General features: G+C 37.4%; 1 protein-coding gene across 2 annotated transcripts in view; it reads right to left on the reverse strand.

Moving 5' to 3' along the window:
- The window catches only part of LOC111911331 (receptor-like protein EIX2), a 259,032-nt gene that overhangs the window by 31,471 nt on the left and 211,348 nt on the right, over positions 1-16,213 (reverse strand). The window lies entirely within an intron of this gene.

The following is a 16,213-nucleotide window of genomic DNA, read 5'->3' on the forward strand; positions in this document are numbered from 1 at the left end:
TACACCAATGGTGTAGGTGAGAACGTGTCATTATAGTGTACATCCAAGATTGGATTTTCATCTTATTCCATGGTAGATTTCATTTGCGACTCAAGAAGCTTGGGCATAATGGAGGAATGGTGGCTGAGTAAATAAATCCTAATTTCCCGTTATCATCATAATATGGGTGTAATATGTGCTTATTTACGTAAGCTACCATCTGGACACCACATATGTAATTCATTTCACCAAAATAAAGGGGAAATCATATATGACCGACAAACCAGGTTTAGGTGTGTAACCGGTCAAAAGGATTTCATGAGTATAAAAAAACAAGTGTGAGGGCCTATTTTACATAAATAAATAAAAAGGAGTCAACGTGTACAAAAGGAGAACCAGGTTACCCTTTTAGGTCATTTTCCCCTAAACTAATTATGTCAAAAATTAGAGCATACCCCCCCCCCCCCAAAAAAAAAAAAAATCTCTCTCCTTTCCTTATTTAAATGTATCGGAGTTAATGAGAAAATGAGAAATCAATTTTGAAAGATAGATGATGAAATTAGGAGTAAAAGTGAAAATCCAATGGTGTTTCTAAGCTAATTCTTAAAGTAGAAGCTTGTAAGGTAGCTTTCCTTTTCCTTGTTGTCTTCTAGGTTTACAAATGTTCCATAAATCTTAATATCTATGATGAAACTCATGATTATATTAAGTTATGTGTTCTATTATAGGTTTATAACACCAATCCAATGATGTAACTGCATGACCTCATGAGTTAGTTGACATGCTATAATACCCCACAATAGAAGGGAGTCCCAGAGAGGAAGAACAGGCATTTGGCAGAGATTTCGAGTAGTATGATCCATGATAAAAGTGTTTTGGTAAAGTTTTGGGTGGAAACAATGATAATTGTAGCATAAGTAATTAATAGAATTCCACAGCAAGGTCTCTCATATCGGTGTACATTCGAAAAGATGTGGAAAATGAAACCAAATGTAAGTCTTCTGAGAGTTTTTGGCTGTGATAGCTTTCCATTTTCCATCTCACACCCTCATCAAAATTGACATTTTCAAAAACATGTCTAAACACATACCACGTGCATTCACTTACCAATTTCTATAAATATTAGGTCATCTCCATCTCTAGAAATGTGGGTTTTCAATGCAGAATCTAAGCATTTTCCTTTTTTATTGGTTGCCAAGATTTCACATTGACACCTTTGTAGTCCGTTACTTGTCCTTTGTAGTGAACACATGCTTCTTGCTCACTGGTCGCTTCACCATGCTCTTGCTCATCGATTATTAGGTAACAACCACGGTGTAGATGTAACTACATTGAAGTGAAAAGTATTGGTGTTCTATCAAATGTATTGACAAAGATCCAAACATTGTTCGTAAAGAAATAATTACATTAGAGAATGACACAAGAAAACCAAATGAAGAATATAATTGTGCCATTAAATTGGGGAAAAACATTCATTACAACCTTAGTCTAAATGCCTTGTTTTATAATTCATAGTATTTGTGTTCCGTTTGACACTCATTTAATCAAGCAGAAAGTCTTCTAATCATGAAATTTGAAAAGTACTAATTATAACATTTTATTCACATTTAATCAAGCACAAAGCCTTCTCAGCATGAAATTTGAAAAGTACTAATTATGGAAGTTCAACACAAATTGAACAACATTGAGCTTTATATAACTTATTGACTTATTGTCATATATTTTCAACTAAATGACAAGAAAGTCTTCTAATCATGAAATTTGAAATGACAAGAAATTCACATTTAATCAAGCACAAAGCCTTCTCAGCATGAAATTTGAAAAGTACTAATTATGGAAGTTCAACACAAATTGAACAACATTGAGCTTTATATAACTTATTGACTTATTGTCATATATTTTCAACTAATTATGGAAGTTCAACACAAATTGAACAACATTGAGCTTTATATAACTTATTGACTTATTGACACTCATTTAATCAAGCAGAAAGTCTTCTAATCATGAAATTTGAAAAGTACTAATTATAACATTTTATTCACATTTAATCAAGCACAAAGCCTTCTCAGCATGAAATTTGAAAAGTACTAATTATGGAAGTTCAACACAAATTGAACAACATTGAGCTTTATATAACTTATTGACTTATTGTCATATATTTTCAATTAAATGACAAGAAAGTCCTGAACTTTATTTTTTTGACAGTAAAGTTCTAACCACCGACAGTTTTTGACACTTTTACCATTTTTTTCTGGTTAGTCGGTAATTAGATTGTTTTTGTCAAAATAATAAAGTTTATGACTTTCTTGTCAAATCGTGAATTAAGACTTTACTATAAAAAAAAAGTTTAGGATATTTTTGTCAAATCGTTGAAAATATTGGGACTTTAGTGTATTTTCATAGCCCAAGAAATTTTAATTGTGATTTTTGTCACAACATCACTGTTTTTCTTACCATCATCATCTTTACCCTAATATAATCACTAGTAACTTGGTGTTATAAAACATATTGTTGTGTGTGATTCGGTGAGTGAGTGCAAGCGAGCATTGTATCAAAGTTTATCCCTTCCTTTTATCCAAAGTAGGATAAAAGTGATACCTTTGGGCCCCTCGATGGTTTAGTGATGACAAACGTAAATGCTCGGCCGGGCTAGGGCTAATTTGATTTGTTCAATTAGTCATTCGTCATAAATCGGAAATCGAGAAATAATACAAAGAGAATGATTTGAAATCATATCTCATACGATATCTAGAATGGGGGAATATATGATCCCTTATCTAAAGGACACGCGTATCTGATAGGATCAGAGTTGACAGTGGCTTTGGAAAGCTACGATTGCATATCAGGATCTGAAGTCATACGCAAAATAGTTATTAGACGTATCCAAGTGGGAGACTGTTGGATTAGTGTCTAAGTCCATGACTATTTTGGTATGTACTTGACCCGATGGTGCATGGTCCTTTTGGGTTGCCTTCACCAAAGCAACTTAATAGGATGAATCATGGAGAGAAAGGATTAAATATGAATTATTAATTATTATGAGAATAATATATTAAAGGAGAAATCATATTGTTTAATTAATATTAGTCAATAATTAATTAGTAATTAGTTTTGTGACTAAAAGAGATTAATTAAACTTAAGGGACTGGAATTGTAATTATAAGATAATTGCAATTTGGGCTATGGATTGTCTTATATTGAGGAGTAGACGAATTCTATGGGGAAACGCATGAGGAAATCGTCCAAGGCCTTAAGGAAAGGAGTCCATGGGTTGCTTAGGGCTTAAGCATCCAAATTAGGGTTTCCTTGTTAGATAACCCTAATAGCCTCACTATATATAGAACCCTTAAGGCTCAAAAACGTGGGGAACTTCTCTTCTAGGGCTAGAACATGTTTTGGGCAGCCTCTATCCTCTCTCTTCTTCATCCTCTTGCTCTTGGTGTTTGTGAACCATTAGAGGAGTGCTATTTGTGACTCTAAGCTTTCTAAAGTCAATACAAGGAGGAATTGGGATTGTTATTGCTACATAACAATCAAGGTTATATCTTAAACCTAAATATATGTTAATATCGATTTCCATATGTTAGAATTAGGGTTTATAGTCTTGGATAACTTGCATGTACAATAGAGAAACCTAGATCCAAGCATTAGGGTTTGTATGAGCACATAGGATGTTCTTGTGACTAAAACCCATCAGTGGTATCAGAGCCTAGACTGGTTTCTATTGTATTGATGCATTATATGGTTGAAAAATTCGATTTTTTGGTGTTTTGGAGGCTGGACTCGCCGAGTCCATAGCTGAACTCTCCGAGTCCATGCTGACTCGACGAGTCCATGCTTGACTCGACGAGTCAACTCGTCAGATGGAGCATATCTCGGGATTTCTTGTTGTTTTTGCTTTGGGATAGTTACCTTATCATATTAGATCAATATAAATCCGATTTTATGATATATTTGACTATATCCCTGATCTAATTGAAGATATTTATCAATTAATAAGATAATTGTTTCCTTATGTGATAATTGATTGATTATTTTGATTAAATTGATAAATTGTTTTGCAAGAAATCATTAAATAAATCAAATATGGATAATTATGTGATTAAATGTTAATTTTAGATTATTTGTTATTTGATCCTTGTTGTTATGAAAAGTTTCATATTTTTCCCTTTAGGTTTTATATTTTAAATTTGAACACAAAGGTTTTGTTGTTTTGAAATTTAAATGGTTAAAACCTTAATGTTTTGAAAAGGGTTTCAAAACATGCCCTCAAGTTTTAGAATTTAAATTTTGATTAATAGTTTAATTGTGATGTATATTTAAATTCTAAACCCTAATGTTTTGAAATGTTTCAAAACTTGCCCTCAAGTTTTGGAATTTAAAAGTTGATTAAAAGTTTAATTAGGAATGTTAAATTCTAAAACCCTAGTAATGTTTTGAAAAGTTCAATTCACACCTTTATGGTTTTATTAATTAATTAAGGTGTATAATTAAAAGAGGTTTAATAAATCCATAAAAGTTTAGGTTTACAATTTAATTGAATTAATAGTATAATTGTTAAATTTGACCACCTAGTATTTTAAAAGTGTAAAATACACCCTATACTATATATAACATTAAAAGTCTAACATTATATATATATATATATATATATATATATATATATATATGAGTAAAAGTCAGTCTTACCGTTAGTAGGTCTCATTCATGAAGCTGGTCTATAAGGGGTGTTTAAGGAAATTGCCTATAATATGGCGATTGAATGGGTATCCACTCTTACCCACCGCACTCTTGACTAGTGGAGGGTCGTTAGCCGAACGGGTAGGATAGGACGAAACCTTCCATTATAAGTATAATGAAGTACAAAAGTAACTAAATGATTTTCAAATTCCCAATCTTAGTTACTTAGGCAAAGTGAATTGATGCAATTCCATGAAATTACACTTTGTGCCCTTGCGAAGACGTTAGTGGAGCGTGTGTGGTTTACCGGCACACTAAATGGTTCTAAGCAAAGGTAGAAAAGGGTGACTTAATGTTTTTCATAGTTCGGTGGAGCGTGTGTGGTTTACCGACACATCGAATAGGTGACTGTAACATGTGAGGGCACCATGTAAGTTTGCATGGTTATTCACACCCGCTTTGTGATCCTCGGCATCCCAGTCACAAACAAGAGGGGCATATCGAGATTTAAACATGCCATTGAAATGTTCAATGAATCTCAAAGGATCTAGGAGTTTTCATAGATTTAAAACTTAAATTTCTTTTTCGTTTTTTCATGGTGGAAATTAGTGAATCGTCATTCACTTACCTTCAAATGTTCTGCAATGTGGGTTACGGCATCCCTCTCCCGAGTTGTAGAATATTGTGTTGGGTCCTAGCCTTAGTATCTCATTTGGGTGATTTACTAAGGACTCAATCGATCAACTAACTTGAGTTCGTTTTCTCCCGTTTTATAGATGTCAAAGTTCGACAACTATGGTCTTCCCATATCCCATGGAACAAGCATTCCACATGAAGATGGTATTTCACGATTCGATCGAGGAACAAGAAATCATGATTCACTTCCTCCACCTCCTCCAATTGTTCTCCCTAACCCACAAGATCGAAGAATTGAAAGGTTCAACATCACTAAAACCCTATTGGAAATGAAACATGAAGATGGTAAACCCGTGTGGACTGGTTACGCTTCTTTGGAGGCATGGCCTTTCCTACACGGAAAGGAATACAAGATAATGAGAGATGATGGCTAACCTTGGACATATCTGTCCTGACTGTATTAGGCATAGATTTTTCCCGTGCCTCGGGCACTGGTTGTTTGAGTGTCGACCTACATCCCTATGATGTAGTCCTGATGTACAAGGTAGGAGTATGGGTATCGGAAAGGCCATAATATGCGAGTCGTTCCTACTACGTTACCTTTATACTGGGAAGGTTTCACTTTCCGTCCTGGAAAGATTTGAGAACAGTTCGGAACGAACACTGCGGAAAGAGAGGCTCATGAAGGCTTATGGCTAAACAACCTCAACAGAGGTGCGGGGATCCGCTCTAATCGTGTGACTGGCAACGGGAAATGACGATTTTACCTAACACATAGTGTGAGTAGTGTAACCACTGACTCACTAAATTGTATTATTTTAAGGGTTTATTAGTGTGACGAACACGAGGAGAAGACAACTCTCGGGTTCCATGCACTGACTCCCTTTGTGTCTGCCTCGTATCTTTGACTGGTATCGGCGTTGGTTTCTTTGGGTAGTTACCTAGGGTTCTCTCCTCGTATGGACATATTGAATTTCTACTCCGCCTTCCTTCTAATTCTGACTATGGGTATCATCACTTCATGATGGATGACTGGAATCTCGGAAGTTTAAGCGAATTTTTCACCAATGTCCCCAAAAGATATAGGCTCTCGGTGAATTCAATAGTCTCAACACAGTTCATTTATTTCTGAACAGGAAATCTTCTCAATGAACCTCTTCTGGGTCTGAATCATCTCGTCTGTCAGGCACTAAAGTGGATAGGGTTTTCTACAGGGTTCGTGCGAGAATGGAAATGTCTAAAGAATCCTAAGAGATTATTAACATTTCACTGGATGATCCATATCGAGTCCTGCTACGATTACACAGGGTATACAAATCATATATAACTTAGATCCGATAGGCCTTCGAATATGTGATACTACTCTAGATCCACATCCAAACAAGGAAAAGGAAATAGGGCGAAACCACACATTCTTAGCCTATGGGATCCTTATTATATATAACCTTGGGAGTATACTCTCTGTACTTATAGGTATATCAATAAGGATCTTTTTAGTTTTTCACACAAGGTTAGTTACGGATCCTAAAATACCCCTATGGTATTTTAATTCTTGTTTGTTTCTTATCTTCTGATTATGATTCTGGGATTAGTGTGAGTCTTTTAGTGTTCCAAAATACTCCTAGAGTATTTTAAACTTTATGTTTGGCTCTAGCATTCCTAGTTGGTAAGTTTCAGTCCTGTTGCAACACCACTATCACTCCCAAGCACACGTTCATCGCATCTCGAATAAATGTAGTTGATCAGGTTACATTTATTCCAGCGTACGATTACATAACTGCCTAGGTTTGACGGTAATGCTCAACATCCGAAGACTTTTATTCTTGTTGTTCTTGTGATACTTGTGTTCGAGTGTTTAGATTCTGGATGTTATTATACTTTGGTAAAATATGGTTATATTTTAAAGTATAATTCTTGGTCAGAGTGTTTTATCCCTTTGTATTTATAGGTTGTATATCTTTTATGAATTGATATACTTAGCTCACTATAAACAATGCTCTGATACCAATCTGTCACACCCCAAAACCGGAACGTCGGAAATGTTTTGGGGTGGATGACGTCATGTCAAGTATCACAACACATGCATTATAGTAATCAAAGTACAACAAAACATTGCATTAATAGTAATACTTTTACAGGGTTTACAATACATCAAAGAAATACAAGTAATGGAATGAATACAGCGTGGTACTAATCTATCTTCATCAACAGCTCCTGGGATGTACCTGTCTGATGCTAACCTGAGAATACAAGTTATTTGAAAAGCGAGTATCAGCATTTTTACAAATGCTGGTGAGTTCATAAGTATTTAGTGACATTTTATTCAAATAACTTTATAATGTAGTAGTTAAAGAGTTTACAGCGGATTAGAGTTCTTTCCAGAAAATCCTAGATTTTCTTTAATAAAAGCACCCTTCTACCAAGACTGGACAGAATTATGTGGTAAAAAGTAGTTTTCCTTTAATCGCTATCATTATCAAAATACTGAATTTGATTATTAAGGAAGCAGAAGAATTCAGGGAAACACATAGGCCTCAGCAGTGAGGACTGCTGACTAAGGAAAAGGAATCATAGACTCCAGGAGAGTATCGAACGAACGACACGCCTGATTCAGTCTAACAAATGGAGACACAGACCCCAGAAGGTACCAAATGAAAGGTACAGCTAGTAATGTCTAAAACAGTGAATACAGACCGCAGACGGTATCAAATGAAAGATACATCTTGTAAGGTCAAATCAGAGAATACAGACCGCAGACAGTATCAAATGAAAGATACATCTTGCAAGGTCAAAACAGAGAATACAGACCGCAGACAGTATCAATTGAAAGATACATCTTGCAAGGTCAAAACAGTGTGACTCTAAAAATGAGTTACCAGCATACAGTGTAAATTGCCGGTGAAATACCGTTACCTTAAGGCCATGAATTATAAGGCAACCAGGGATACTCGTAACCATACTAACCGACACTAGAGTACCTAACGCCCTACAAGCGTCTATAAAATATGACATTTGTCACCCCTTGGCTTGGTGGGCCGTGGACTGTAGCTAGCAGTAAGGGTGCGGGGGTGTCAATCTGTGACAACCCGATATTTCAACTCTTTGTAACGACCAAAATGGGTCAAGTATTGTAACCACTTCTGAGTAATAAAAGTTACTTTCATAATAAAATGTATAAATAAGTTCCACTTAATTTCCTTCTATGATTAAATGTCTTTGAACCATGATCGTACGTGAAAAGAACGCCCAAATCCGACTTCATATAGCGAAGTTATGATTTTTCCAAGTTCGACTTAGCAACAGACAGCTAAAAACTCGAATCGGAGATCGAGCGACTTTTGGCCGGAATGACCTAAACGAGAATCGAAGGTCTCGACAATGGTATTCCAGCGGTAAAAAGTCTGGCAAAAACCGACATCAGATAAAGAAGTTATGAATTTTCAAAGAAATTCCTTAAACACGATGGATTTTTAATAAATAATAAAAAAAATAATTTCGGAATTTGCCGACGGAGTCTAAACGAAAGTTGTAGAGCGTAGTCTCACCTACGCGAGGATATAAAGACCATCGAAAACGGAGTTCGTATGAAGAAGATATGAATTTTTGAAGTTTATTAAATAAATTAATTATTTATTTTAATCAAAATTCGGATATTATCCGAAGGGGAGTCAGCGTCCTCATCCGAGGTACGCGCTGCGTACCCCTGTACGCCCCGCGTAACCGAGAGGATTGGCCTCTAATCGTCCACGTCGCGCTATCCGAAGGAAACCGACCCGTCCGACCCGACGTCCCATCCGACCCGCCGTCCCATCCGACCCGCGTACCCAGAAACCCGTCCCATCCGAACCGAGGCAGTCGAGGCTTCAGTCATGCATGACATACGCGTACGCGCTGCGTACGAGCGTACGCCCCACGTACCGAGGCAGACCAGCCTTACTATAAATAGGATGCGACGGTTTCCAAAGAAAGGGCTCATTTCTCTCCTCTCTCCCTCAACTTTGCCTCGTTTTCCGTGTCCGTTCAAACCCGAAGCTCTGGTCTTTTTGGCTCAAGTCGCGAAGGTCAATTTTACTCCCGAGATTCCCGAGAATCCCGAGGAAAATCCGTTTCCCGAGACGAAACTCTGCCTGGTTTTCCATCTCGCTATCTTCAAACTTTCAAGTGAGTTTCATACCCCTTAATCAACCGTTTTAATTATTCTAAATACTTTTATATGCTTTCAGGGGGGGGGGGGGATTACAAGTAAAATACACGAGTATTATCGTGTGTTACATAAAGAAACTCTTTTATATACTGTTATATATTCAAATTACATGCGATTTATAAACCTTTAAGGAACTTTTATATATATATATATATATATATATATATATATATATATATATATATATATATATATATATATATATATATAACATATGTTACAATAGCATTTTATCTGTTAAAATATAAAGTTGTTGTAATGCATGTATAAACTAAACTGTTCTTAGATTATTCTTTTCTATCTTAGACTCTACACCAAAAATCTATGCTTTCATAAACAAGTGATTCTTTTTCTAGGTATTTCTAAACAAACAAGACACACTTTTTGAAAACTATAATAGGTATAGTTTTACGAACAGATTTCTAACTCTTATGTACTAGAAACATATATTTCAAGAAGTTTACTTTCGTATACAAGAACAAACGTAACATTTTAACAAGTAGATCTGTTTTTATACCACGGTTTTGTGAGACACTAACTTCATGTACGTTCGAGTACACATTTCAAGTCCTGTATTATATACCAGAATCCCTTGGAGGGGGAGCATGGTGTTTGTGTATAGATCTATACGGGCTTGACAACCCGCGCCCTGACTGTTAGCTGCAGTCCACCGTTTGGGGTGACAAACGTCATAACATTCCAACGCCTGAAGAACGTTGTGTATAGGCATTCAGAGTCAATAGTATGGTTATAAAACTCACAAGGGGTATTAAAAATGCATTGGTTTACTAGGTTTTCAAACTCATTGGTTATTTTACATTTACATACATTTTGGAAACAAACATTGGTCTTGAGTGAAGGCTACTTTTATACTAGTAGAAAATATAGGATTTTCTAAACACAAGCAAACAAAGATAAAACATTTCATTTCATTCAAACATTGTCACTTAAATACTTATGAAATTCACCAGCTTAAATGCTGATCTACTCTTTCAAAATTACTTGTATGTCCCAGGAAATCAGTAATTTCAGGTATTCATTTCGCTTTTGATGAAGGGATGCTGCGGCGCCAGTTTAATCTCATATTTTGACATCATATTGTAATTGGTTTTGAACATGTAACTTTTGACAAATGTAAACTTTCAATTATATATATGATGGTTGTATTTCTTTCTTTGCTATGTATTCATTTGTTACGTTACCACATGAAGTCATCCGCCCCCGAACGTTTCCGCCGTTCAGGTTTGGGGGTGTGACAGATTGGTATCAGAGCAATGTTTATAGTGAACTAAGTATATCGAACCACATAAGATATACAAACTATAAATGCTTAAGGGACTAATACTCTCTGACGAAACAAATTTTCTTTTTACACTTAAGCAGCATTTCGTTCAACTTAAATTGATAGTTCATTTAAGTACAATTACATGCATACCACAAACTATTTTCATGTTATACAACTATACAAGTATTTAGACAAGTTGACACTACGATTGAGACTCGATATCTGTAATCAGATTTTGGACAAATATAGCGTGATCAACTATATTTGCCCAAGATTGGACCAACGTATATCGAGGAATGATCGTAGTAAGCAACAAGTCAAAACTTACCAAACCATTACAAGAATCAAACACAAGAATTTAAATACTATAGGAGTATTTGCTATCTAAACTAGTTTAACTTACATGTTTTACATGTTCCGACTTTACTCAATTCTTATAACCCTATTTCTCGTACAGTCAAATGGCTGGATTTCACCACCCTGGCGACCCCTACTTTCCCAACCAAGGCAACGGAGGATGGATCGAAGATGATCCCGAAGAGGACGAGGAACCCATAGAAGTGGGTGATGACTCCGGTACCGACTCAGAGCCGGAAGTTATCGATCCACCACCCATTCAACCTCCCGTCTTCGTAAGGAACTTTCAAGGACCGACTCTCGTCTGGGGAAGTCACCTCCACCATTGGAGCCAACAACAAAACCTACGCCCTCCCTACGACATGTGCCGGGACTTTTATGATGTCCGCGGCGGAGGTTCGGCTGATCGAGCACTCCCGGTAATGGTGGGTAAGTTAGCCAATCAGTCCTATCAGTCTGGAGTACAAGCTAGTCGACTCCGGGATATCAACGCGGAAGTGCAGGTTCACACTTCTGACATCCGTAGGCTGGACAAGATGCAAGACAACGCTCAATTCCAAACCGAAGCGTTTCAAGCGCAAATGATTGCAGCCCTCGCCGAACTAAGGGAACAACAAGCCGCTTTCGATAGGCGTCTAATGGAGTCAAAGCAATCAGATGCGGAGTCAAGCTCCAAGCGCAACCTTCGACGCAAGTAGTGCTTGTCAAGGACTCAAATTTTGTTATAGCTTAGGACCTCGGCTAAAAGTCTTTAAATTTCTCGAACTTTGTAATCGGAGACCCTTATAGGGGTCAAATTTTCATGATCGTTGTAACAACTTTTATATTAATATAAGTGGCACTATTACTACTATGTTAAGTATTTCGTTCGAACCTTGAATGGTCTTTGTGAACCCAAATACTTGTTTCATACCTTCAGTCTTACAAATAACTTTCATTCTTCTATTTTAAGACTCATACTATCATCTGTTGTTGAGCTATAGCGATTTAGTTCATGAGACACATACATTTTCCATTCTATGAAATTCTTATCCTTGTCTTTTCAATCTATAGTTGAAGGATGCCTCCGCATAGGAATCCAAGGCGAAACAACGGTGAGGAAGCACCTATACCACCACCACCTCCACCACCCCAATTTGATGTTGTAATGTTTCAAGCAGCAGTCACCGCAGCGGTGGCAGCTGCCATGTCACAGATCAATAACTCAAGTGCTAATGGCTCGGGATCTGGCACACACCCATCCAACCATGGCGAGAGTCATGGACCACCTCGAGAATGCACCTATAAGGACTTCACTAATGCCAAGCCCCGGATGTTTTATGGTACTGGTGGTGTGATGGCCCTGAGGCAGTGGATTGAAAGGACGGAGGCAGTCTTTGAAATATGCTCCTGCCCCGAGCACAGCAAGGTCAAATTTGCAACTTTCACCCTTCTCGATAAAGCTTTAACTTGGTGGAATGGCCACGTTAAAGTACTTACCCTAATCGTGGCGAACTCCATAAGCTGGGAGAGCTTGAAGGCCATGATGATGAGAGAATACTGCCCACGGGGAGAAATTCAAAAGCTTGAACACGAGCTATGGACTCTCGGAATGGTGGGTACCGACATCGCTACTTATACCAACAGATTCTGCGAACTGGCAATCCTTTGTCCAGATATGATTGCTCCCGAGAGCAAGAAGATAGAAAGGTACATCTGGGGACTGACGCCCCAAATGCGATCAAGCGTGTTAGCTTCTAAACCTGACACCTTTGAAAGTGCTAAGGAACTGGCACAATCTCTGATCGACTACGGAGGTCATCAGAACTCAACCACTTCTGCACCAGCACCACAGAAAGGAAACAACAACAACAACAACTACAACAACAACAGCAACAACAACAACAATGACAGGAAGAGAGCGTGGATTAAAGGGAAGGGTGGGTCTTCCCAAGAATCCGCAAAGAAACAACTGGTGTCAGTAAATGCTGCCACTGTACCTGCTACAGCCCCTACAAATACCTACCCAACAAAGCCTTATATAGGTAACCTCCCAAAATGCACCAAATGCAATTACCACCACCATGGACCTTGTCGAGATAAATTATTAAATAAATTATTTATTTATTTTAATCAAAATTCGGATATTATCCGAAGGGGAGTCAGCGTCCTCATCCGAGGTACGCGCTGCGTACCCCTATACGCCCCGCGTAACCGAGAGGATTGGCCTCTGATCGTCCACGTCGCGCTATCCGAAGGAAACCGACCCGTCCGACCCGACGTCCCATCCGACCCGCCGTCCCATCTGACCCGCGTACCCAGCAACCCGTCCCATCCGAACCGAGGCAGTCGAGGCTTCGGTCATGCATGACGTACGCGTACGCGCTGCGTACGAGCGTACGCCCCGCGTACCGAGGCAGACCAGCCTTACTATAAATAGGATGCGAGGGTTTCCAAAGAAAGGGCTCATTTCTCTCCTCTCTCCCTCAACTTTGCCTCGTTTTCCGTGTCCGTTCAAACCCGAAGCTCTGGCCTTTTTGGCTCAAGTCCCGAAGGTCAATTTTACTCCCGAGATTCCCGAGAATCCCGAGGAAAATCCGTTTCCCGAGACGAAACTCTGCCCGGTTTTCCATCTCGCTATCTTCAAACTTTCAAGTGAGTTTCATACCCCTTAATCAACCGTTTTAATTATTCTAAATACTTTTATATGCTTTCAAGGGGGGGGGGGGGGGGGGGGGGAATTACAAGTAAAATACACGAGTATTATCGTGTGTTACATAAAGAAACTCTTTTATATACTGTTATATATTCAAATTACATGCGATTTATAAACCTTTAAGGAACTTATATATATATATATATATATATATATATATATATATATATATATAACATATGTTACAATAGCATTTTATCTGTTAAAATATAAAGTTGTTGTAATGCATGTATAAACTAAACTGTTCTTAGATTATTCTTTTCTATCTTAGACTCTACACCAAAAATCTATGCTTTCATAAACAAGTGATTCTTTTTCTAGGTATTTCTAAACAAACAAGACACACTTTTTGAAAACTATAATAGGTATAGTTTTACGAACAGATTTCTAACTCTTATGTACTAGAAACATATATTTCAAGAAGTTTACTTTCGTATACAAGAACAAACGTAACATTTTAACAAGTAGATCTGTTTTTATACCACGGTTTTGTGAGACACTAACTTCATGTACGTTCGAGTACACATTTCAAGTCCTGTTTTATATACCAGAATCCCTTGGAGGGGGAGCATGGTGTTTGTGTATAGATCTATACGGGCTTGACAACCCGCGCCCTGACTGTTAGCTGCAGTCCACCGTTTGGGGTGACAAACGTCATAACATTCCAACGCCTGAAGAACGTTGTGTATAGGCATTCAGAGTCAATAGTATGGTTATAAAACTCACAAGGGGTATTAAAAATGCATTGATTTACAAGGTTTTCAAACTCATTGGTTATTTTACATTTACATACATTTTGGAAACAAACATTGGTCTTGAGTGAATGCTACTTTTATACTAGTAGAAAATATAGGATTTTCTAAACACAAGCAAACAAAGATAAAACATTTCATTTCATTCAAACATTGTCACTTAAATACTTATGAAATTCACCAGCTTAAATGTTGATCTACTCTTTCAAAATTACTTGTATGTCCTAGGAAATCAGTAATTTCAGGTATTCATTTCGCTTTTGATGAAGGGATGCTGCGGCGCCAGTTTAATCTCATATTTTGACATCATATTGTAATTGGTTTTGAACATGTAACTTTTGACAAATGTAAACTTTCAATTATATATATGATGGTTGTATTGCTTTCTTTGCTATGTATTCATTTGTTACGTTACCACATGAAGTCATCCGCCCCCGAACGTTTCCGCCGTTCAGGTTTGGGGGTGTGACACAATCACGTATAGATCTATACACACAATGTCCGCTCTACTAAAGGAGACTCTGGTTACCAACTAGACGACGGAGAAGGCCGTGTCCTGAAGATGCATCCCAAATAGTGGGTAGAGACTTCCAAATAGTGGGTAGTGTGTTTCAAATGTGAGTGGTGAACTAGAGGTAGAGACTCTTAACTGAACTGACTAGAGTAAACCTATATGTCTATGCTCGTATACATAACATACAACTAATGAATCAAACGACCTTCGGACGGCCATCCGATCCCACCAGACCACATCTCAACGAAGAAAATGAAATAGGGCGGACAAACCTTCCTAAGTCCTTCAATCATTATTTATATGCAACTATACAAGTACAACCATACATCTAACTACGACTGAGTGTGTAACAAGTGTGAATGAATAGTGTGGAACAATTGAATCATAAAGTGTGAACAAATAGTGTGGAATAACCAATGTATAACGTACAGTGTAGAATAACCGATGTATAACGTACAGTGTGGAATAACTGAATCATAAAGTGTGAGCGAATAGTGTGGAATATCCAAATCGTAAAGTGTAAACAAACAGTGTGGGATAATCGAATCGTGATGTATAAGCGTTATCAAGTATGAGTGTACCCCGAAGTGGAATCGTTAATATGCATAAGTGAAACGGAAACGAGATCATGTATACGTGAAGATGAAACGCATCACCAGGTATAAGTGTGTCAGATAGGAGTTTAAACTAAGTAGGGCGAAGCAACAGTAACAAACAAGTAAAAGTACGTCGTAAAAGAGAAATTTGACGAAAACCTTGGAAAACCTTTATATATTAAGAAAATTACGACTTGGTATTCCTTTGTGAAATAAGTTTGATTTAAAACCTTTAAAAATTCTTTGGAAACCTTTCATAAATCAGTTTGAAATGAAACTTTGATAAAGCAGTATAATTAAGAACTTGAACAAGTGAAAACCTTTTAGAAAACCATTTATAGTACCCTACTCGGTAAAACAGTGTACAGTGTGGTAAAATCTCGTGCATGCGGGTTATCAATCACATGTGATTGATATGATAACTGGCATGTTTAACTTTTATTCCCCCTATAAAACCTGTAAAAACATTTAAAAGGTTCATTCAGGGGTATGAACTCACCTGGTGTAAGTAGGTC

This window comes from Lactuca sativa, chromosome 8 (assembly GCF_002870075.4).
Source record: "Lactuca sativa cultivar Salinas chromosome 8, Lsat_Salinas_v11, whole genome shotgun sequence".
NCBI classification, from domain to species: domain Eukaryota; kingdom Viridiplantae; phylum Streptophyta; class Magnoliopsida; order Asterales; family Asteraceae; genus Lactuca; species Lactuca sativa.